Source organism: Tenrec ecaudatus, chromosome 2 (genome assembly GCF_050624435.1).
Source record: "Tenrec ecaudatus isolate mTenEca1 chromosome 2, mTenEca1.hap1, whole genome shotgun sequence".
Taxonomy (NCBI): domain Eukaryota; kingdom Metazoa; phylum Chordata; class Mammalia; order Afrosoricida; family Tenrecidae; genus Tenrec; species Tenrec ecaudatus.
In genome coordinates, this window is record NC_134531.1 from 24674140 (window position 1) to 24699890 (window position 25751).

Sequence of the window (25751 nt, forward strand, 5' to 3'; positions counted from 1 at the left end):
CACTTTTAAGAACCTTCATGATTATACTGGGGGAAGTGACATAATGTTGGATAAACTTTTCCTCTAAAGATCCTAACCACTTCCCCTTCAATTCCATAATCCATAAAAACTCACAAATTCCAGAAATTAAGTTATAAACACCTTTCTATCTTTGTATTTTGTTTTAAAAGAAAATGCATAAAAATTCTACTATATTTATGATTCAAACAGGTTATATGTTGTATAAATATGAATCTAAGAACTGAGGACTTTTAGTGAACTACAGTTTGTGATTGGGCAATCTAATTCTTATCCAAAATTGGAACATTTGAAGAAGTATTCTTCAGTTTTAGGTCCACAGGCTATTGTGTTATAAATGACTATACAACTGAACTGCAAGAATCATTTTTAAATGACCATTATTTTCCTTGTCATACATTACATTGGTATAAAGGAACTCATAAAATAAATGTGCATATGTTTGCATATTAAAATCATATGCATGCAAGATATGTAATCAGGCTTATAATAACCTTAAATAAAATAATATACATAAATATTTGATCACTTGCTAACATAAATTTCTATCACATCTAAAATAAGGAATAGATATTAAAAATATTCTTCTTATTGCTGATTAAACACATACATTCCACATTATGGATCTCATGTCTTCCTGAAATATTTTACCAAACAGATGATCAATATTACTTTCCTTTATATAGTTTAGCATTTTTTTCATAATGGATATGCATCCTTAAAAATACATCATTTATTTAATTAAAACATGCATTAGAAATGTATAGGCAAGCCCATTTTCATCTCATACTACTTATAAAAACTTAATAGGTTGTATGGAATTGATCTTAGGCAGATAATTATACTGGATTAAGAAGATCAGTTTTTGAACCTAAACTACAAGCAGGTAAATAACTATAGAAAAATCTCAAATGATAAGAAATACAACCTAAAATTTACAGACAAAGAAAGTAATTTTCCTAACCTTCAAATAAAACAATAGCAAATTACAGATAACATGCAAAATTGCCCATTGTGCATTTCTAATTATGTGTTTTATGCATCATTAGATAGTACTTTGGAAGTCTAACCTCAGAACTTGACTTTCTAATTCATCTCAAATTAAATAACATATAAATATATAAGTGAATCATATTAATGTTATAATATCTCAACTTACCTTTCAAAAGTACTGCTTCTAATATTTCCTTTTTGTTTATAAGTGATGGATTTACCTTTTGCCCCCTGATTTTCTGATTAACTCTGTCTTTGTGCAGGTACACTTTAATATTTATTCTGTATCTACCAAGATTTTGTTTGTTTATTCCTGTGACCTTTTTTGCAAAACAGAAAAGAAAACTCATTGCTGTTGATTTTTGACTTAAAGTGACTCTACGGGACTGCTCCAAAGCTTCCTGCATCGTCATTGTTACAGATGCAGACTGCAGGCTTGGTCTCCTGATGCAGGACTTTGGTAAAGGTAATTCATGTGGAATTTTAAAAATAGTTACATAAAAACAATGGTTTAGTCCTGCGTTAATAATATGATGAGACCTTACCAAAGAGTTACAACACATGCAACAACAAGGAATTTGGATTCCTGAAGCAGTTTGTCATTAGCTATTCCTGTAAAGGTCACAAATGTCAGCATTTAGACACACCCAGGACCTCCACGGAAAATAACACTGGTTAATTACTTTCATAAAGACTCCAGTCAAGATGATTCTATAGAGCAGTTCTAGGATATAACAAATGGGATTTCCATGATCAGACTGCCATTCTGTGGCAGCTTGCAAGCACCAACCATTGACGCAATGATAAAAAGGTGTCTTGTCTGAATCTGTGAATCCCAACGTTGGCTGCATCTTAGAATCATTTGGGAGGTTTTAAATATCTATCCCTGCTCAGCCCCTCACACAGACATTCTAATTTAACGAGTGTTGCGAATGGCAGGACCTTTGTAACTTTTTGAAAGCTCCAAGTTGTGTGTATTATATTGCCAAGTAAGAATGCACCGAGGAAAGCACTGGCTAGCTAGAGGCCAGGGAATTTTTTTAAAACAATTTATTAAGGGCTCATACAACTCTTATCACAGTTCATACATATACATACATCAATTGTATAAAGCACATCCATACATTCCCTGCCCCAATCATTGTCAAAGCATTTGCTCTCCACTTAAGCCCTTTGCATCAGGTCCTCTTCTTTTTTTTCCCTCCCTCCCCTCTCCCCTCTCCCTCATGTGCCCTTGGTAATTTATACATCGTTATTTTATCATATCTTGCCCTATCCAGAGACTCCCTTCCCCCCCTTCTCTGCTGTCCCTCTCCCAGGGAAGAGGTCACATGTGGATCCTTGTAATCAGTTCCCCGTTTCCAACCCACTCACCCTCCACTCTCCCAGCATCGCCCCTCACACCTTTGGTCCTGAAGGTATCATCCACCCTGGATTCCTTGTGCCTCCAGCCCTCATATGTATCAGTGTACAGCCTCTGCCCTATCCAGCCCTGCAAGGTAGAATTCGGATCATGGTAGTTGGGGGGAGGAAGCATCCAGGATCTGGGAGAAAGCTGTGTTCCTCATCGGTATTACCTCGCACCCTAATTAACCCATCTCCTCTCCTAAACCCCTCTATGAGGGGATCTCCATTGGTCGACACTTGGGCCTTGGGTCTCCACTCTGCACTTCCCCCTTCATTTAATATGGTATATATATACATACATATATATATATATATATATATACACATACATACACACACACATATATATACATACACACACATATATCTTTTTTTTTTTTGCATGATGCCTTATACCTGGTCCCTTGGCACCTCGTGATCGCACTGACCGGTGTGCTTCTTCCATGTGGGCTTTTTTGCTTCTGACTAGATGGCCGCTTGTTCACCTTCAAGCCTTTAAGACCCCAGACACTATCTCTTTTGATAGCCGGGCACCATCAGCTTTCTTCACCACATTTGCTTATGCACCCATTTATCTTCAGCGATCCTATCATGGAGGTGTGCAGTCAATTATATGATTTTTTTGTTCTTTGATGCCTGGTAACTGATCCCTTTGGGACCACTTGATCACACAGGCTGGTGTGTTCTTCCATGTGGACTTTGTTGCTTCTGAGCTAGATGGCCGCTTGTTATTCTTCATGCCTTTAAGACCCCAGTCACTATCTCTTTTGATAGCCGGGCACCATCAGCTTTCTTCACCACATTTACTTGTTCACCCACTTTGGCTCCAGCCGTTGTGTCTGGAGAGTGATCATCATAGAGTTCCAATTTAATAAAAGAAAGTATTCATGCATTGAGGGAGTGTTTGAGTAGAGGCCCAAGGTCCTTCCGCCACCTTAATACTTGACCTATAAATATAGACACATAGATCTATTTCCCCATCCCCCTATATATATTTGCATGTACATGTCTTTGTCTAGACCTCCATAAATGCCTTTGACTCCTAGCTCTTTCCTCCATCTCCCTTGACTTTCCTCCTGCCCTACTACCATGCTTCGTTGCCACCTGGGCTAGAGTATACCTCTTCTCTACGCAACCTTACCCTTGATCATTTCCCATCAGGCCTGCCACTCCCCCCTCTCTACCATTTGGGTTCCCATGTTTTTCCCTTGTCCCTGTGTTTGTTAACACCACTTCCTTACCCCCCCTACCCCTCCACCCCAAGTACTCCCGGAACTGTCGGTCCCATTGTTTTTCCTCCAGATAGTTCATCCAAGAGGCCAGGGAATTTTATATCATTTCCCTAGGTACCTCAGAGCTACGTTAAATAAAATTTCTCTACTTCTCAAAATGACTCAGCAAGGTGGATCTTAACATCCCCACTTGACAGATGAAGCATACATGTTGGAAAAAATATGTGTGGACGTTGTTCAAAGTCACACATCTAATAATTTTTAAATGAAGGAAGAAAAGAGGACTCTGAAAAGAAAAACTTATCTTATGCCCAACACACCAACATTATATCCTTAAATTCTCTATTTTCCAGTGCTAGCAGAAGCTCTGATTTAGGAACAATTCATATTTATGTTAACTCTTGGACCAAATATATCCATAATAATATTTATAAGTACAAACAATGGAAACTTGTCACCACAGTAAGAGCCAGAATACAGATTTTTATACAGCTATGCAATACATGATAAAGATGATGCTTTCTACTTTCTTAGAAATTTAGAACAGAACAAGGGAATACAATGAGGTTTAGAATCAGGAAAGGTGCATCATGGCTGTATACTCTCACCATACTTATTTAATCTGCATGCTGAGTGAGATAGTCAAGGCTTATTGTGCCAACCTGGTTGATAAACATGTATGGGGTTAATTGAAGGGTGGGGCCTCGCTTTTCAAGTTCTCAGGTCTCTCGCTTTCTGATGGTCGGACCAGGGTGCAGCTGCCTCAGCCAGTTCCCTGCTTCAGCTGGCAAGACTCATTTTCTGCAAGACATCCCCGAGGAGAAGCAAACCACATGAACCTACCCCGATGAAGCCGTGTGGAGATGCCTGCCAGCCCTGAGACTCTTACATGTTCACTGATTCAGCTTTCCTCCTGCAGTCCGTGTCATTGTGTGTGCTTCGTGAGTTTGAGGAGAAATTTATGGATTGGTGTCAGACATATGGGCTAATGTTGGACTTACGGGCTTGTGCAACACGCTTGGGATGCTTTCTGAATGAACACTTATCCTTTATATAAAACTCTCTCTCATACATATATGAGTTTCTGTGCATTTGTTTCCCTAATGTACCCTGACTAACACACTGAGTAGCTCATTAAAGCAGTGGTTCTCAACCTTCCTAGTGCCATGACCCTTAATAAAGTTCTTCATGTTGTGGTGACCCCCCAAACCATAAATTTATTTTCACTTCTACTTCATTACTGTAACTTTGCTATTGTGATGAATCAGCCAACCCCTGTGAAAGGGTCGTTCAATCCCCCAAAGAGGTCACGACCCATAGGCTGAGAACCACTGCATTAAAGAACATGACTTATATGAAGAGTGTGGCATGAGGATTGGAGGAAGGCTTCATAACAACTTGTGATACGAAGATAACACAATCTTGCTTGCTGAAAGCAAAGGTAATTGAAGCGCTTGCTGATGAAGATCGAGGATTGCAACTCTCAGTGTGGATTACAACTCAGTGTAAAGAAGACCCAAATCCTCACGCCTGCACCAATAGATAACATCCAGATAGAAAAAAATGTTGACATTGTCAGGAAAATTATCTTGCTGAATCCATAATCAATGCTCATGGAAGCAATAGTCAAGAGACCAAAAGAAAAATTACATTAGGTAAATCGGCTGCTAACACCTCTTTAGAGTAGTAAAAGGCAAGGATAGTACATTGAGGATTAAGTGCACCTGGCCCAAGCCATGGTAGTTTTAATTGTCTCATGTGCATGTGATAATTGAATAATGCATAAAGAAAACTGAAGACGAATCGAAGCATCTGAATTGTGGTACTGAGTAGAATATTAAAAATACCAGCAACTGTTAAAAGGACAAACTGATCTGTTTAGGAAGAAATATGACAAGAGTGCTCCTGAGAGGTAAGGATGGTGACACTTTTCTTACATATTTTGGACATGTTTTTAGGAGAGATCAGTCTCTGTGGAAGGCCACCATGTTTGGTAAAATAGAGGAGCAGTGAAAAAGAGGAAGGCCACCAAGGAGACAATTGTGAGGTTGAGGATCTGGCTGTATTTCTTTTGTGCATAACTTAGTTATGTGTTAGAACTAACTCCATGGCACCTCACAACAACAGACGTCTCAGACGTCTCAGAACAGGGACAGTTCTCTGTCCATTAATGTCACCGTGAGGCAGAATGGACTCAATGGCAGTGATTGCCGTAGGTAACTTGGCTGTGTTTACATGAGGATTTGGGTTTTATATGTTGTTGTTTTTGTTTTAGGTGTAATTGGCTCATTTCTGATCCATAGAGACCCCATGGGCAACAGAACAAAAGACTGCCTGGTTCCGAACCAACCACACAATGGTTCCTTTGCTTGAGCCAATTGTTGGGATAGTATTAAAATGTTGGTCAATTGTTAAAAATTTAACTCTTTGAATATTTTAAAATAGGAATGTGCAACAGATTTACCCAATTCAATCCTACATTGTTCACTTGACTAGTTCCATGAGCATGGATTATGAATCCAAGCAAGATGAAATTCTTAGCAACGTCAGTATCTTTTCTGTTTATTGTGACAATATCGATTGGTCCAGAGTGAGGATTTTGGCTTTCTTTACACTGTGTTGTATTTCCTACTGAACACTGCCATGTTTGATCTTCATCAGCAAGTATATAAGTCCTTTTCACATTCAGCAAGCAAGGTTGTGTTATTTGCATGTTAAGAAGCCTTCCTAAAATCCTGATGTATTCTTCTTCATATTTCTAATTTCTCTGATTATTTGCGTACCATACAATTTGAACAAGCATGATAAGAATGAGAAAATACAGCCATAATGAAATATTTCCCTGATTTAAACCAGACAGTATTCATTTATTCTGTTTGTACAACTGCCTCTTAAACGATTTAGAAGTTTCACATGAGCACAATTAAGAGTTATGGAATTCCCATTCTTCTCAAGTCTATCCATAGTTTGCTGTGGTCCACATAGTCCAATACCTGTGCACTGTCATTAAAATGCAGCAATGATGTCCCTTATTCTAGTGACCTTCAAATCCAGCCTCAATCTCTGCCAGTTCCCTATCAATGCACTGACACAACCATTATGTAAAGCAAATCTCTACTTGTGTATGAGATTGTTCGATTACTCACGCATTCAAAGATGATGCTGGGTCATCTTTCTTTGGAATAATTACAAATCTGGATCTATTCAGTTGAATTGGAATATATATATATATATATATATATATATATATATATGAATTTATTCACTTGACAATACCAAGAAACACTGCTACTGAGTCAATTCATAGCAACTTGACATCAGGATTGGAGGAAGGTGAATGAACAACCTGCAATAAGCAAATGACAACCTTTCTAGCTGAAATGGAGGAGGGCTTGAGGCATTTGATGATGAAAATCAAGGATTGAGGTCTCCAGTGTGGATTACAACACAATGTAAAAACAAAACAAAACAGAATCCTTACTAATAGACCTAAAGGTAACATAAAGGCAAATGGATAAAAAAAATTGAAGTTAAGGATTTTGTCTTGCTTACATCCACAGTCAATGTTCCAAAATGAAGCAGTCAAGATACCAAAAGATAAGTTGCATTACATCAATCAGCAACACACAACCTCTTTATAGTATTGAAAAGCAAAGATATTACTGTGAGGACCAAGAAGCACCTGAATCAAGCCCTATTTTCAATGTCCTCATATGCATGTGAATGTTTAGACATTGAATAAAGGAAACCAAAGAAGAATTGAATATGAATTATGCTGGAGAAGAATATTGAAAGTAGCATGAATGGTTAAAAGGATAAATTGATCTGTCTTGGAAGAAGTACAACTGGACTGTTCCTTGGAGGCAAAAGGAGCATTTTATGTATTTTATTGTGTTTTATGCATTTTGGCCATATTGTCGGGAGAGACCAGTCTCTGGAGCAGAACGTGGTGTTTGGCAGGGGGGCAGTTAAAGGAGGAAGGCACTCAAGGAGCTCGACTCAAGCATGAGCACAGTTATGAAGGTGGTGCAGGCCTGGGCAGTGGTTCCTTCGGTTGTGCACCAGGTCTCTATCGGTCTGAACTGACTAGATGGCACCTATGCACAACAAAAACAACACAGCAACCATAAACAGAGTCTCTAAAATCATAAATCCTCCTGGGAGTAGAGAAAATCATCTTCTCCATGACAGGAGCTGTGGGTGTGAACTGCTGGCTCTGCACCTAGTAGTTCCACATCTACCTCATGGAGCCATCATAACATTCACTATTTTTTATCTGAAATCTGAAACTAGTTGGTGACATTATGCTGTGCTACTTTAATGAGATTTTTAGCAGTACTGTGCAAAAACTAGTAGCTTAAAATAAGCTGCAATCTTTATAGAAGCATGAAAAAACCCTAAATGACGAGAAAAATGTTAACACTACCATTGTCACTGTTGTAGATGTCATGACCTCTCTTCACATTTCAAATTATATCAGTGATGTCGTTAACCTGACCCTACATGACTACAGTACTTATAACTTGATTTTCACCCTTAATTTTGTTTATATTTTCTGAATAAAACCTTTCAAATACTTAAGGGAATATTTATTTCAACATAACTAGAGTAATTTCTATTTCAGCAGGGAGTAATTGTTATGTGTTAGTTCTTTCTAAAATTTTGTTGCTTTGGAATGAATTTTGTTCACAGAAAACTTATGTTGAATTCTTAGCTCCTATGCCAATTCACGGTGAAGGTTGATGATGGCAATTTAAACCTACCAGCTATTTTTATGGAGAAAGGTGAGGCTGTGTACTAAAGCTTCAGAAACACTATATAGGGTAATCAGTATTGACTGGATAGCAATGGCTGTAAGTATCTGATATAGGACCGCTGATAGTTAGTCTGGGGCTACAAAGGCAAGTTGGGGCTGGAGGCAGTGAGTACATACCTATTAATTGTACCTCACTTGGAAAATTAATATTTTATGTTAATGATGAAGTTACAGGGTAGGGTAAGTATAAACAATCATTTATTAAGGGTGCCTTATAAAAGGGCAGACTGGTCACAGAGACAGATATGCAGCAAGAAGGCAGATGCATCTACAAGGCTAGGCATGCCAAGATAAGCTAGCAACTATTAGCAGTGATAGAGAACAACGTTCCTCTAGAGCTGACATGCGATTTCAGTATTCCAGTCTCATGAGCTGTGAGAAAATATATTCCTGTTCTTTACAGGGACTCATTTTGTGCTATTTTGTTCTGTCAGAACTAGCAAACTAAGACACTAAGCCAATGCACTTTTAAAATATCTTGTTTTTACACTTTGCAGGAGAAGTTAGGTCTATAGCTAAAGTTCAGGTTTTTTCCTATTTTAAAAACTAATAATGAGTATTGATTTAAAGAAAAAATAGAGGGACTGAGAGGGCACAGGAAAGTAGGTAATTATCAAAAAATAGTTGGGAGAGAATAATAAAATGAAAAACTTGTTAGATTGTAGGAGTGAATTAATGTAAGTACCAGTCTGGCTTTTTCTAATGTCTCTTTAAAAAGAAGTCTAAATAGGCATTTTTACTACATGTGGTTTTAATCAGTGTGATATAATTTTCAGTTCCTTTGATTAATGAGTACAATCTCAGTTCTTAGGTGTTACTTATTTGTTCCAAAGCCATAGAAACACTCTGACTTAACTGGCTTAAACACAATTTTTGACTTACTTAATTAGCTTCTCTAGAGTTGCTAATAACCATACAGCCTTGACTGTGAACCATGTAATTATTTTGACATTAATTCTCTCCCTGGGATAGCTTATTCTTGATGTCATCATTTCTCTACTTCAATTCCTGGCTAGTGATTTTTACAACTGTAATAAAACCACTATTGAAAGATGTACCTGAAAATTGTACTTTAAAAATTTGTGGGACAAGTAGGTATCAATTTTTATTCTCAATCCACTAGCATCTATTATCTAATAACTTAGCAAAAATAAAAGTGAGAAAACTAGATAATGTCTTTACAGAAGAATGATTCAATGACAATCCTAATAAAACATATGGGTAAAATGTTGTTATTATAATTTGGCTTAATCCTTAATATTAATTAGAAAATGTTAAAATGGCATAGATATAAGTTTGAAATATATTATTTCAACTAAGAAAAATTATCATTCTTTGGATATAAATAGATGCTTGAGAAAAAGCAAAGAAAACAGGGGAGAGAAAGCATTTGTGAGTGTGTAAAAATTTTGTGAGATTTTTAGTTAACCTGGCAGATTGATATTCCATTGCAGATTTTTCCCACTTTAAATTATGGTCTTAAAGTAATTTTATATGCATACATAAATAATAAAATATGTGAGTATCAATGACATGGGCTGGAGAAAAAATATGAAACTAGTCAAATACCTCTCATAAAAGAAAATTCTGGAGTAGAGAGATATAATTATTTTGAGTTTTAAACCTCTCTTCTGAAATCATAGAAGTTTATCACATCTTTAATTTCACACAATATGTGCCAGGAATCTGAATTTCCTCTATTTTCCCTAATCCATGCCATCTCAGACATCCAGCATCAAGATTATCAAAATTCTAGGTGATCTGAAATTCTCACACAATCTAAGAAAGACTATCCCACACCTCTGGTAAATTTCTGCTCTAACTTGTGAAAAGAAACCACTTGGCTCAATTCAATCAAGACCTTGCACATGCTTTCTTACTTTACTCACAGGGGCTAATTTCCTCTGACAGTACTGAATCAAGAGTAAGATCAAACAATCCGTATCTACTTTCTGCTAAGGTAAAAAACATCCGTGGGTCACTGGATTAATCTGACTTCTAACTATGTTTATATTTGTTCACCAAATATAAGATCTGTTTTCCACTTTTTGCTGAACTACTACTTTCTCCACTTCATCTCATCCAGGACAAATACTATTAGATCATCTGGTTGTCATTTGTATTCGATGTTCAGTGCTGCTGAGATGCCTCTGGCTCCTAAACCCTAACATATGATAGAACAAAATAATACTCAATCCTGTCCCATCTTCATAAGTGTTGCTATGTTTGAGCTCATTGTTACAACCCCTGGATGCCTCCATATTGTTTAGAGATTCTTTTTTTTTCTTACCCATTCATGATTTTCTTCAGGGACCAGTGCCTCCTGTTAACATGTCCTATGTCCTTGGGATGCCTCACTTTCCTCATTTCTAAGAAGTATTCTGGTAATACTTCATTAAAGACTAATTTGCTTGTTCTTCTGGCAGGACATGGGTTTTAATATTTTTTGCCAACATAAAATATTTTTCAGTCTCTCTTATTCATTGTCCAGCTTTCATAGTATATAACACAATGGAATATATCCTGGCTTGGGTCAGGTGCATCTTTCTTTACTCAAAATAACATTTTAAAATGTTTTATTCATTTTATTAGGGCCTCATACAACTCTTATCACAATCCATACATATATCAATTGTGTAAAGCATATCTGTTCATGCATTGCCCTCATCATTCTCAAAACATTTGCTCTCCACTTAAGCCCCTGACATCATGTCCTCATTTTCCCCTCAATCCCATACCCCCATCTCTCATGAGCCATTGATAATTTATAAATTATTATTTTGTCATATCTTTCCCTGTCCAATATCTCCCTTCACCCACTTTTCTGTTGTCTGTACCCCAGTGATGAGGTCACATGTAGATCCTGGTAATCAGTTCCCTCTTTCCAACCCACTCTCCCTCTACCCTCCCAGTAGTGCCACTCACTCCACTGGTCCTGAAGGGATCATTGGCCCTGGATTCCCTGTGTTTCCAGTTTCTATCTCTACCAGTGTACATTTTCTGGTCTAGCCAGACTTGCAAGGTAGAATTCAGATCATGATAGTGGGCAAGGGTAGGGGGTGGGTGGAAGGAAACATTTAGGAACTAGAGGAAAGTTGTATTTTTCATCGGCGTTACATTGCACATTGACTGATGGATCTCCTCCCCTACACCCGTCTGCAAGGGGATCACCAGTAGCCGACAAATGGGCTTTTGGGTCTCCACTCTGCACTCCCCCTCAAACCCTGTATTCACTATGGTAATTTTTTTTGTTCTGAACATGCCTTAAACATGATCCCTTTGACACCTCGTGATTGCACAGGTTGGTGTGCTTCTTCCATGTGAGCTTTGTTGCTTCTGAGCTAAGTGGCCGCTTTTTTACCTTCAAGCCTTTAAGACCCCAGACACTATATCTTTTGATAGCTGGGCACCATCAGCTTTCTTCACCACATTTGCTTATGCACCCATTTGTTTTCAGCGATCTTATCATGGAGGTGTGCACCCAGTGATATGATTTTTTGTTCTTTGATGCCTGATAACCGATCCCTTTGGTACTTCATGATCACACAGGCTGGTGTACTTTTTCCACACGGGCTTTGTTGCTTCTAGCTAGATGACCACTTGTTTACCCTCAAGCTTTTAAGACCCCCAACACTATAGCTTTTAATAGCCTGACACCATCAACTTTCTTCACCATATTTGCCCATTCACCTACTTCGTCCTCAGAGGTTGTGTTGGGAAAGTGAGCATCATAGAATGCCATTTTAATAGAAGAAAGTATTCTTACATTGAGGGAGTACTTGAGTGGAGGCCCAATGTCCCTCTGCTACCTTAATACTAAGCCTATAAATATAGGCACATAGCTCTATTTCCCCATCCTCATGTATAAATATATTTGCATACGTACATGTCTTTGTCTAGACCTCTATAAATGCCCTTTGCTTCCCAGCTCTTTCCTCTATTTCCCATGACTTTCCTCCTGTCCAACTATCATGCTCAGTTCCCACCTGGTTTACAGCAATTCCTCTTGGTTACATTACCCCTGATCATGCCCTACCAGGCCTGCCACACCCACCTCACCACCAATTTATATCACTTGTTGTTCCCGTTTCCCTGGGTTTGTTAACACCATTACCTTTCCCCCCACCTCCCCTTATCCCATGTCCCCCCAGAACTGTCAGTCCCATTGTTTTCTCCTCCAGATTGTTCATCTAGCCTATCTTATTTAGACAGATCTGTGGAGATAATAACATGCACAGACAGAGCAAAACCAAGCAACAATATACAACAAAACAACAAACCACTGACAAAGAACAAAACAAAAGACAAGAAAGAAAAACTTGTAGTTAGTTCAAGGAACATTTGTTGGTGTTTAGGAGTGTTTTCCAGTCCAGTCTGTTGGGGCACCATGCCCTGGCCCCAAAGTCCACCTTCAGCATTCCCTGAGAACTTTGCTGCTCCATTCACTTGCTCTTCCACTGCACTCCCCTAGTGCTTTGCCGCGATGTGGTGGGATCAGGTCAGGCACAATTCTCACACTGAGTCTCTGGTGCTTTCCCCCGCAGGGCCATGGGTCAGTGAGGGTCATCATGTCTCATAGTGGGGTTGGCCATGTTGTCCTCTCTGTGGACCGGCTGCTCTAATTGGGGTCATCATCCTCAGGGTCTGGTGCGCCAGGAAGTGCTCCACTCTCTCATAATCCCCCTTCATCTGCTCCTGTGTGCTCCAATCAGATATGTCCCTCTCATGGAACTTCAGATTCAATGCCATCCTTTGAAATAAATTCTTCTGTGTGGAGGGGCAGGCATCCACTTAGTATTTGGCCCCCCAGACCTGTCCACTGGTTCCCTACTCCACGCCGGAATGTTGCATTCACACCTTACAGCATTGGGTTGAAGTCTGGTCCCTCTTTCCCTGTAGAGATTTAAACAGTACCCTCCCCTTGGGTGGGTTAACGACCTATGCTCCCTCTACCCATTTCTTCCTTATTTTCATCATTTGTTTTCCTTTCCCCACCTCCTCCCCAGTTGTCTACCATGTGCATTCCTGCATTTGATTTGGTCCCTGCCATACTACACAGTCCTCACCCCAAGAATGTTTGTATACAGTAGTTTTTTTTTCTCTGGGCCCCTTTGCATTTTTTTTAAATGCTTACCTCAGCGGACTCATGTTGTACTTGTCCTTTTGTGCCTGACTTACTTTGCTTAGCATGATTTCCTCCAGTTCTTCCCATGCCACGATTTGCTTCAAGCATTCATCACTGCTTTTTAGTTATGCGTAATACTCCATTGTATGTATATACCACAGTTTTTTAATCCAATCGTCAGTTGATGGAAATAGGGGTTGCTTCCAGCTCCTTGCAATTGTGAACTGTGCCGCAATGAACATTGGAGCACAGATGTCTGGCCTTGGTTTGTTTCTTGCCTCTTCTGAACCTATTGATGATCAATTCTTCTTCAGTCTTCCTTATAAATGCCCATTTTTTGCATGCATGTGAGGTGATTGAAGACACCAAGGCTTGGTGAGAGGCACTTATTCCTCAAAGTGACATTCTTACTTTTTTAACACTTGAAGGAGTTTTATGCAGCAGATGCACCCAATAATACAGCACACTCCTTGGTTTCTTGACAGTTGCTTCCATGAGCATTGATTGGGAAACCAAGCAAAAACATCTTTGAAGATTTCATTCTCTTCTGCACATATTTTCTTACCCATTTTTCCAGTTGTGAGGATTTTGTAATCTATATCAAAGGTTACAAGTGCTTTATATCCTCTTCACTTTGAGCAAAAAAGAGTGTGTCAGCTACATATTCAAGATGGTTAATAAATTGCTTTATTATGAATAATGCTGCATTCTTCTTCAGATAGCCTAGCATCTCTGATTACTTCCTCAGCATAGATTGAATATCTGCAATGAGTCCCATAAAAAAAAGAAAAAAAACGCCATATCCCCTTGTTCTGTTCACATGTCTCCCTATTGATCCATGTACAGATTCCTCATGAGCACAATTAAATGTTCTGGAATTTCCATCCTTCTCAAGGATATCCATAGTTTGTTACGTGCCACATAGTCAATTGCCTTTGCATAATCAATGAAACAAAAGTAAACATATTTTTTTTATTTGCTGCTGTCAGCTATGATCCATCTCACATCAACAACAATAATTCCTTGTTCCATGTGCCTTCTGAATATGGCCTGAACGTATGACAGCTTTCTGCCAATGTACTGCTGTCAGGTTATTGTATCTTCCTTTGCATGGTTTTACTTGCATGTGCTAGCAATTTTATTGTTCCGAAATGTGTGTATTCTATTAGGTCAAATGGTGTGCTGCACAGCCTCTCTTCAAAATGTTGAAAAGCAAAATAGTCACTTTGAAGACAATCACCTCACTTGTATAAGAAGTTCAATAATGACTAAGGAAATTTAAGGAAAAAATGTTGTCTTTGATGTGGGTTAACATTATTAAATGGAGTATAAATAATATAGCATTGATAGCATCAAATTAGTTTATCACATACAAGTTTATTCCAAAGAAAAGATGTTGAACTATATCTGTGATTTTTTTATACTAAAGATTAATTCTTTCAGTATTGGCCTTGGATTGGTTTCTTTACAGTGCTTTAAAAATATATAAAAGGTCAAATCCAAAGAGTTACTTCAGAAGGTGATCTACTGTTCATATTCTTAAATTGTTTCTCTTTGGAATATCTTCACTATATTTTTAAAAACTATTTAAATATCAAGATTTTGAAAGTATTTGGTATTGGCTCTCAAATGCGCTTCTGCATTTGAGTCCCTAGAAATCAACAAACGGTATTAAGTCAGAAAATCAGTTGCAAAATTTTATGTGTTTGTTTCAGGTTGTGGTTAGTCACTTTAATGAGCAATTATTAAAAGCACTATAGTAAAATTATGGTCTCACAACTTAAAACATAATGAAGAAAAATAAATATTTATTAGGTCTTAGATCACATGCTCTATTTTCATCCACTAATTTATCAACTTAAGAAGCCCTGGTGCATAGCGATTACTAGTTAGGCTGCTACCCTAAGGGCAACAGTTTGAAATTAACAGGCACTCTACAGGAAAAGCATGGAGTTTTCTACTCTTGTCAAGAGCTACATCCTTGGATATTCACATGGGCAGCTCTACCCTACACGGCAGGGCCACTGTGACTCAGCATCAACTCTGTGACAATGAGCTTGGCCCTTGGAATTTAGCACCTTGTGCATTTATACTCTTGACTGTTCCATAGATACATAATATAAGTGATCTTTTAGAAAAAATCATTATGGATTCAAGAAACTAGTTATTTATGTATACACATATAGTACAGCATAGGCTTGTCAAAATGAGATGAAAAAAGTAAAAATGCTATGGTAATTAGATTGCAAATTTTAATAGCAAATAAGTTTCTTGAAGATAACACTTAAACTACTATACACTTATTCTCAAAAAATATCAGCACCTGCATCCTAAACTTAAGATAATTATTTTATATAGTAATTTATGAATGCATTAAATAAATTCAAGTGCATTGAGAAATTTTATGTACTGCAGGCCCTGTGTACTGGTGATATAATATTTAAATGAGAGATGAATATTGCCTAGTCTTACTGAACTTACATTCTAGTAAAATAAAGATATATTTTCAACCAATTAGAACACCAGTTATTAATATTAGGGTTTCTATTTGGTGGACCAGTGTTTAAGTGTTCTGGTAAACACTGGAGTGAGCTCAGATGCCGCACCACAGAAAAAGTATGTGATAGTTCGCTTCCGTAAGTGTCACTGGGGAAAATGATGAGACAGTTCTACTTTTCCCAAATGGTTTTCTGTGTCAGTCAACTTGCTGGCAGTGAGATTGGGTTAGGTTTCAGCATCATTCAATCATGTGTTGATTTGGATAATTATTTGTTAAGAATAGTTTGATAATGATAGATTTAAAATTTATTAGAATAGAAATAGCTTACTAAGCAGATGAAACTGCAGAATGTATTCAATCATAAAAATCAAGATAATCATGTGTTATTTTGGATAGAGATAGGCATCTTAAATGTTAAAAATATAACTTGTATACTTTAAGTAATTCTTGAGGGGTGTGCACACACACACGCACGTGCTTACCAAACTCAATGCAATGGATTTGATGTCAACTCTTAGTGACCATATAGGATAGGGTAGAACTGTCCCTGTGAATGACCTAGACTGTAACTAATTGCAGGAGTATAAAACACCACCTTTCTCCCCCAGAGCAGCTGGTGGTTTCAAACTGCTGACCTTGCAGTTGACAGCCCATCAGCAAGGCAATAAACCTCTAAAGATAATGATGAAGAAATTGAAGAATAAGACTACTAGTAATCAGTCTGAATTGATCAGTCATACAATCAAAATACATTGATAATTCTTTGCTATTAGAATAGGAGAGTTAGGAACTAAGAGGAAGGAGCAATAGTTAGAAAATATAGCCTTGATGAGACAAACAAAGCTGAAGAATTCCTGATGGAATTTTGCAAGAACAATGCCTTCTTCATATAAAATGACCTTTTCACAACAACATAAAGAAGTAAGCACTTGGATTTCTCCTGATGGAATACATGACAATGAAATTGACTGTATCTATAGGATGAGACAGTAGAAAATCTAAATACCATCAGTCAAAATGGGGCCAAGGACTCACTGTGAAACAATTATGTGCTCAGATGTAATTTCAAACAAAAAAAAGTAAAATTCAATGCATTTGACTTTCGGACTAGGCAAAGAATATTGAAAGTATCATGGACTGCCAAAAGGACAAACACATCTATCTTGGAAGAAGTAAAGCCAGAATGGTCTTTATAATTGTGGATAGCAAGTCTTTCATATACATTGAATATGTTATCTGGATAGACCAGTCACTGGGAAAGGGCATCATGCGTTTTAAAGTAAAATCATAGTTAAAAATAGGAAGACCCTTGATAAAATAAATCAACACAGTGTTTACAACAATGAGCTCAAACATAACAATATTTATGAAGATTACACAGAACTGGAAATAGTTACATGCTGTTGTACAGAGAGTTGCTTGGGTTGGAACAGAATCACTAGCACCTAATAAACAATTAAATAGTCAGATATGGCTTGAAAGACTAGGTTTTTGTGTTATAAATGAAGGTGTATGCTATGATAGGCAAAATTCTAAGAATGACCTTTAATGACAATTTTCTTAGATAATTTTCTCCCCTTTAGGTTGATGACATTTGGTGAATGTAGTGATATGCTCCCTTAATTACGTTACACATCAACATTGTTTTGCATGTATAAAGTTACTAAACATTTTGGGGAAGTTATAGAGAATTTAGCCAAAACCCAAACTCTAGGAATTTGTAAAATACCAAGTGAAATGTTCTCACGAGCTAAAGAAGAGCACTCCTCATTGCCAAGATGTGTAAGACAGCTACTGGCCAAATGATTGGAAGAAGGATATATTTTTGCCCATTCCAAAGAACAGTGACTCAATAGAATGATCAAATCGCAGAACAGTTTCACTAATACCACATGCAAGTAAAATTCTGTTGAAGATCATCCAACAGAGATTGCAGAAGTACATTGACAGTGAGTTCTCAAAGTTTCAGATCTAATTCAGAAGGGGCCGTGGAACAAGGGATATCATTGTTAATGTGAAATGGATCTTTACTGAAAGCAGATAAGACAAGAAAGGTATTTAGTTGTCATTCATTGAGTTTGCAAATGCATTTGATGTGTGGATCATAACACATTACAAACAGTCTTGTGAAGAATGGGAATTCCAGAGCTTATCTGTGCTCATGAGAAAGCTGGAGAAGAATCAAGAGGCAATTGGGCCAAGAGAATAAGGTTGTATTGTGTTTTTGTTTGTTTGTTTTGCTTCATTTTTTTAAAGTGTGAGCCAGAGTTGTGTCCTCGCTGTATTTATTCAATCTATGCTGAGCAAATAATCAGGAAAGCTAGACTAAATGAGAAAGACTGCTGTTTCAGTATTGGAGGAAAGCTTATGAACAAACACCAATACGCAGATAACCAACTTTGCTGAAAGTAGGGAGAACTTAAAGGACTTTTTCATTAAGATGAAGGAGTACAGACTGTCTGCAGAATAGATTACAATTCAATGTAAGAGGTGTGCGGGGGATGCTCAATTGGTCCAGTAGATAATATCATGATAAATGGTGAAAAGATTGGAGTTGTCAAGGATTTCATCTTGCTTCGCTCCATACTCAATGCTCATGGAAGCATCAGTGTAAGTTTCAAAAATATTATTACGTTAGTAGAATTCTACTACACAAGACAAAGAAGTGACTTATCCAAGCCACAGTATTTTCATATGTATGTGAAAGTTGAAGACAATTGAATAAGAAGACTGAAGAAAAACAAATGCACTTGTATTATATTGCTGGTGAAAAATATTGAAAGTACCATAACTCAACAAAAAGCAAACATTAATATAGATTCTAAAGGCAGATGAAATGATAATACATTACATTTTGGCCTAACTACATTTGCCATAATTGACTTTAAAATGTTCCCTCTATGATAACAGTTTTATTCATATCACTACACTATTATCCAAGGAATTCACTGTAGGCAAATCCACGTGTGTAGAACTTGCAAATGGATTTGGGCTTCTACTGTAATCCATAGCCTTCTTCACAGTAAAATCTCACAATTTAAGCTCTGATGTCATTCATCACCTGCTTTAGATTTGGATTGTATATTTGCAATCCTTGAAGCATAGGAATTCATATGCTTCTTTCATGTGGAATTCATTGATAAAAGGCTCACAGAAGGCTGCTTGTTTGGAAACAAACCTATAATGCCTTTCTGATAGCTGGGCATCATCTAGTTTCTTCACCACACTTTACTATAGTACCCGTATATCCAGTGATCTCTTTATGAGGTAGAGATTCAAATCGGACCATGTGATAAGAGCTAATCATTTTTAGATTGTGGCTAGAATTAAGTGCAAGCCCCCAACGCATTCACGCATCTATGGTCTCTGGTTCAACTTCAAGTCATCATTGTCATTTTATATTGGAGAACATTATCAATCGTATCCTTTGGGCATCACTTCCAATGCCATCAAGTCACTGTTGACTTATGACAACCATATAGGGCAGGATAGAACTGCCCCTGTGACTCTGAGCCTGTTAATTTTAACAGGAGAAGAAAGTCTTATCTTTCTCCCTAGGAGCTAGCTGGTGGTTTTGAACTGCTGACGTTGTAATTAGCAACCCAATGATAACAACAACACATTGACAGCATCCTGTCATTTGATCTTCCATATGATCCATTTAAACATAAGCTAAATCTTAATATTTCTGCTTTCATTCCTTTTTTTCTTTTCTTGGTACAGTGTACTTTATTGATGGTGTATGACAAAGTCAGACCCTCTAAGCCCCTCCCCTTCCTTCGGGGTCTGGATGGAAACTCAAGACGAGATATTCTCAGTTTGTTGGGAGGTTGAGGTGGGGGCAGATTCCCCAGCAGCTGAGGGCCTCTCTTCCTCTAGTGCTATTGCCGGGGCTAGTGGTCCAGGGGGGCTCTTATTCCTTGAAGACTACGTGGACCAAGAGGTCCACCAGTCTGTTGCTGTAGCCAAATTCATTGTCATACCGGGAAATGAGCTGACTAAGAGGTTGTTGAGGGCCAGGCCATCACAGCATCAAAGATGAAAGGGTGGTTGTCTCTGTTGAATCATAGGAGACAACCTGGTCCTCAGTGTAGCCCAGGCTGCCATTTAAGGGACCATCGACGTCTGCTTCACCACCCTCTTGATGTCATCGCACTTGGCAGCTTTCTCCAGATGGCAGGTGAGATCCACGACCAGCACATTGGGGGTAGGTACACGAAAGGCAATACCAAAGAGTTTCCCATTCAGCTCTGGGATAACTTTGCCCACATCCTTGGCAGCACCAGTAGATGTGGACTTGATGTTCTGTGTAGCCACATGGCCATCATTCCAGAGTTTCCCAGAGGGGCGGTCCACAGACATCTGAGTGGCAGTAATGTGGTGGACTGTGGTCATGAATCCTTGGCCAGGAGAGCCAAGCAGTTGGTGGTGCAGGAGGCATTGCTGACCATCTTGAGGGCATTGCAATGCTTCTTGTGGTTCACACCCACCACACATATGGGGCATCAGTAGAAGAGGCAGAGATGATCATGCTTTGGCACTCCCCTTCAAGTGATCCCCAGCCTTCTCTAGGGTTGTGAAGACACTAGTGGATTCTACAACATACTTGGCACCAGTCTCACACCACTTGATGTTGGTGGGATCTCACTCCTGGAGAGTGGAGATTGATTTCCCATTGATGATAAACTTCTTCTTCTCAGTCTTGACAGAGCCATTGAGCTTGTTGTGGGTGGAATCATACTGAAACATTCCGATCATGAAGTTCATTTCAATGAAGGGTCAGTGATGACAACAGTGTCCTCTTTGCCAGAGTTGAAAGCAGCCCAGGTGACAAGGTGCCCCATGCTGCCAAATCTGAGGTCGTCAGAAGGCAATAGAAGGTGTGAGCAGGGAGTCAGGGGAATTTCCCTGGGCAGGTAAGCAGCTCTAATCCAATTTAAAAAGGGATAAACACAACATTTTACTGTGTGCAGAATGTCACAAGAGGTCTGATCTTCCCTGGCTTTACAGCACAGAGACATCAACCTTGACCAAAAGAGATTAGGTTCAAAGGCCTGGCCATTGTCCCCAACCGCCGGCAGCCCCCTTATGGAGAAGTGGCAGTGTAGGGTGCCCACAATTTGAGCACATGCTTGGCACGTGGCATCCACCCACCTTCACCATTCCCAGGAATACCTTTTGTGTTTTATTTAATTGTTTTGTCTATTTTACTGTGTTGTTCCAAATAATCATTTTGGTTTTTTGGTTGTGTTTTTTTTTTTGGTCTGTATATGAAATTCAGAGTAAGTAAATAAAAAGAGACAGCAACTAGATTAATGATCCCTTGGTGGTATGGCACGTAAGATTGGGGGGAATGGGAGCTAATAATAATGAGCATATTATTGAAGAAAATGTTCTAAAACTGATTGCGGTGGTGATTGTACAACTCTTTGCGATGTGATTGACCTTTTGAATTATATGACATGGGAATTATATGCAAATAAAACTATTTTGAAAAACCCACTGCCACTACTCCTTTGGGTTTCTGAGACCCTAAATCTTTTCAGAAGTAGAAAGCTTCGCTTTTCCCTCAGGGGACAGCTGGTGGTGGTTTTGAACTGCTGAACTTACTGATCTAGCCCAAGGCATGAGCACTACACCATTAGGGCTCCAACAACCAAATCTGCCTTGGAAAAAATGCAGTCAGAATGCTCCTCAGAAGCAAGAATGGGCAACTGCGTACCAAGCAGGTTGGATATATTATCAGGAGAGAACAGTTCCTTTATGTTTCATAAAGTAGAGGATCACCAAGATAAACAGATTTCATGGCTCCTAATATGGAGGCTGGCTCTGAGTTGGCATCCAATTTGATGGCAGAGTGTGGTTTGAGTTTTAATTGCATAGATAAATGATGAGAAGAGCCATTAAGTAATTAACGCCACCATATCTATTGTGACATTTTATTGACAAATGAAATGTAAATTTGGCATGATCTACTTCTTACATATATCTTTTAGAAACAATACAAGAGAAAATATTAAGAAATATTTCCATGGGGAAATGATATCGCTGGTCAATACAGGCATTGACAATTTTTTTTTAACAATTTATTGGGGCTGATACAATTCTTTTCACAGTTCATACATATACATACATCGATTGTATAAAGCACATCTGTACAGTCTTTGCCCTAATCATTTTTTTCTCTTTTCTTCTTTTACATTTTATTAGGGACTCAAACAACTCTTACCACAATCCATACATATACATACATCAATTGTATAAAGCACATCCATACATTCCCTGCCCCAATCATTCTCAAGGCATTTGCTCTCCACTTAAGCCCCTTGCATCAGGTCCTCTTTTTTCCCCCCCTCCCTCCCCAATCCCCCCTCCCTCATATGCCCTTGGTAATTTATACATCGTTATTTTGTCATATCTTGCCCTATCTGGAGTCTCCCTTCCCCCCTTCTCTGCTGTCCCTCTCCCAGGGAAGAGGTCACATGTGGATCCTTGTAATCAGTTCCCCCTTTCTAACCCACTCACCCTCCACTCTCCCAGCATCGTCCCTCATACCCTTGGTCCTGAAGGTATCATCCACCCTGGATTCCCTGTAACTCCAACCCTCATATGTACCAGTGTACAGCCTCTGTCCTATCCAGCCCTGCAAGGTAGAATTTGGATCATGGTAGTTGGGGGGAGGAAGCATCCAGGATCTGGGGGAAAGCTGTGTTCTTCATCGATACTACCTCACACCCTAATTAACCCATCTCCTCTCCTAAACCCCTCTATGAGGGGATCTCCATTGGCCGACACTTGGGCCTTGGGTCTCCACTCTGCACTTCCCCCTTCATTTAATATGATATATATATACATATATACACATACATATATACATATACACATATATACACATACATAGACACACATATCTTTTTTTTTTTTTGCATGATGCCTTATACCTGGTCCCTTGGGCACCTCGTGATCGCACTGGCCGGTGTGCTTCTTCCATGTGGGCTTATTTGCTTCTGAGCTAGATGGCCGCTTGTTCACCTTCAAGCCTTTAAGACCCCAGACACTATCTCTTTTGATAGCCGGGCACCATCAGCTTTCTTCACCACATTTGCTTATGCACCCATTTGTCTTCAGCGATCCTATCATGGAGGTGTGCAGTCAATGATATGATTTTTTGTTCTTTGATGCCTGGTAACTGATCCCTTTGGGACCACTCGATCACACAGGCTGGTGTGTTCTTCCATGTGGACTTTGTTGCTTCTGAGCTAGATGGCCGCTTGTTTATCTTCAAGCCTTTAAGACCCCAGTCACTATCTCTTTTGATAGCCGGGCACCATCAGCTTTCTTCACCACATTTACTTGTTCACCCACTTTGGCTCCAGCCGTTGTGTTGGGAGAGTGAGCATCATAGAGTTTCAATTTAATAAAAGAAGGTATTCATGCATTGAGGGAGTGTTTGAGTAGAGGCCCAAGGTCCTTCCGCCACCTTAATACTTGACCTATAAATATAGACACATAGATCTATTTCCCCATCCTGCTATATATATTTGCATGTACATGTCTTTGTCTAGACCTCCATAAATGCCCTTTGACTCCTAGCTCTTTCCTCCATCTCCCTTGACCTTCCTCCTGCCCTACTACCATGCTTCATCGCCACCTGGGCTAGAGTATACCTCTTCTCTACGCAACCTTACCCTTGATCATTTCCCACCAGGCCTGCCACTCCCCCTTCTCTACCATTTGGGGTCCCATGTTTTTCCCTTGTCCCTGGGTTTGTTAACACCACTTCCTTATCCCCCCTACCCCCCCCACCCCAAGTCCCCCCGGAACTGTCGGTCCCGTTGTTTTTCATCCAGATAGTTCATCCAGCCTGTCCTATTCAGACAGACCTGTGGAGTCACTAACATGCACGAAAACTAGACAGAGGAAAACAAAGCAACAGTATACAACCAGACAACAAAACAACCAAAACAAACCACTGAAAAAGAACAGAACAAAACAGTTCACAAGAGAAAAGCTTGTAGTTAGTTCAGGGATCGTTTGCTGGCCCTTAGGAGCGTTTTCCAGTCCAGTCTGTTGGGGCACCACGCCCTGGCCCCAAAGTCCACTTTCAGCATTCCCTGGGGACCTTGCCACTCCATTCCCTTGCTGTTCCGCTGCACTCCCCCAGTGATTTGCCTCGGTGTGGTGGGATCAGGTCAGGTGCAATTCCCACACTGTGTCTCCGGTGCTGTCCCCTTTATCACCCTTAGTCACTGAGGGGCATCATGTCTCATAGTAGGGCCAGCCATGTTGTTCGCATTGACAATTTTTAACAGCAATGCCTAGGAAAGTTTAAGAGAAGAATTTTGAGCCAGTCCCAGCTGCATATGAGCAAATATAGTCCAGCACAGCAGCTCAATGGAATACATTAATGGGTTTAGCTAAAATGCCATCTTTCACCTATATTACACCATTTTATAATAATGTGCTTTAGATATAGGTTGGCGTAATATAACTCAATACAAACATCATATTTTGTCATAACATTTTGATACTGTGTATAAAGGCTGTTTGTAATAAAAGTGTTAAAATATTATTTTTAGAAAAAAATACATGACTCCATTCATTGAATATTCTTTTTCCTCTGGTAAAATATTATGCCTTTCAGATTTGTGATTACACACTCAACATTTTTAATAAATTAATTTTGGTATACATTTGTGCCAAGACCTGAAGTTTTTCCAAAGCACTTTTTTTCCCCTTTCTAAATACAGTTTGGAAATCTCTTCATAAATTTTCCCTGTTGCTAAGCAATACCCCCAATTTTCTTGTTGCCATGGTGACACTTGCAACAGAAAGGACACAAAGCCATCTGTTTAAACCAACATCTTTCTTTCTTTAATGTATATCTTACCTGCACTTTGTATCCCAAACTAAAATTAATTAAGGTATATATAACAGAATATGCAGATATGAGAATAAAATGCTGAAACAGCAGTTTTCTTATTTGTTGTTCAAATTTTAAAACTTTTTGATTGAGCACAAAATACTAGCAAAATTTTGCTGGCAAAATGCCATATTAACAATAGAATAAAAATTCAGTCTGAAATAATAAAGAAAAATAAAACCAAAAGATAGCAAAATAATTTTAAAATTTTTTTTAATTTAAAATATTTTATGACCTTTTACTTACCCTCTTTAAATGTACTCCCCCACTTCCCAAAATAACACTTTTTAACAAATCGTCTGAATTTGTAACTAGAGATGTCAACTTGTTTTATCTCTGAATCTTTGGCAGAGAAATGAACATGTTGGTATTAGGACTCTCCTGAATAAAAATTGCAATTGGGTTTGTTTTTGTCAAAGCAAAATTAATAGTATTTCTGGACTCCTAATTAAGTGGTTTCAGAATGTGCCTGGGGATGTGTCTTCATCGAGGTTGAATGTTTCAGCAAGGACTCTTTATAGATGCATAAACAGTCACAAAGAGACTGCTATTCCCAATGGTCAATCAGTGTCTGTTAATGTGTATAAGGAAAGTAAACTCTCATTTATTAAGGATGTTAATAAGTTTGCAGTTTAACAGAGTGTCTTTCAGCACAGTAAATGTGAACAGTGTCACTCATTAATATTATTCATACCATTGCAATATTCTCCTAATTATAAGTGTTGTTTTATAGCTTT

General features: G+C 38.7%; 1 pseudogene; it reads right to left on the minus strand.

Moving 5' to 3' along the window:
* Positions 1 to 15216: 15216 nt before the first annotated feature.
* Positions 15217 to 20935, minus strand: LOC142439922 (glyceraldehyde-3-phosphate dehydrogenase-like; annotated as a pseudogene).
* Positions 20936 to 25751: the final 4816 nt, after the last annotated feature.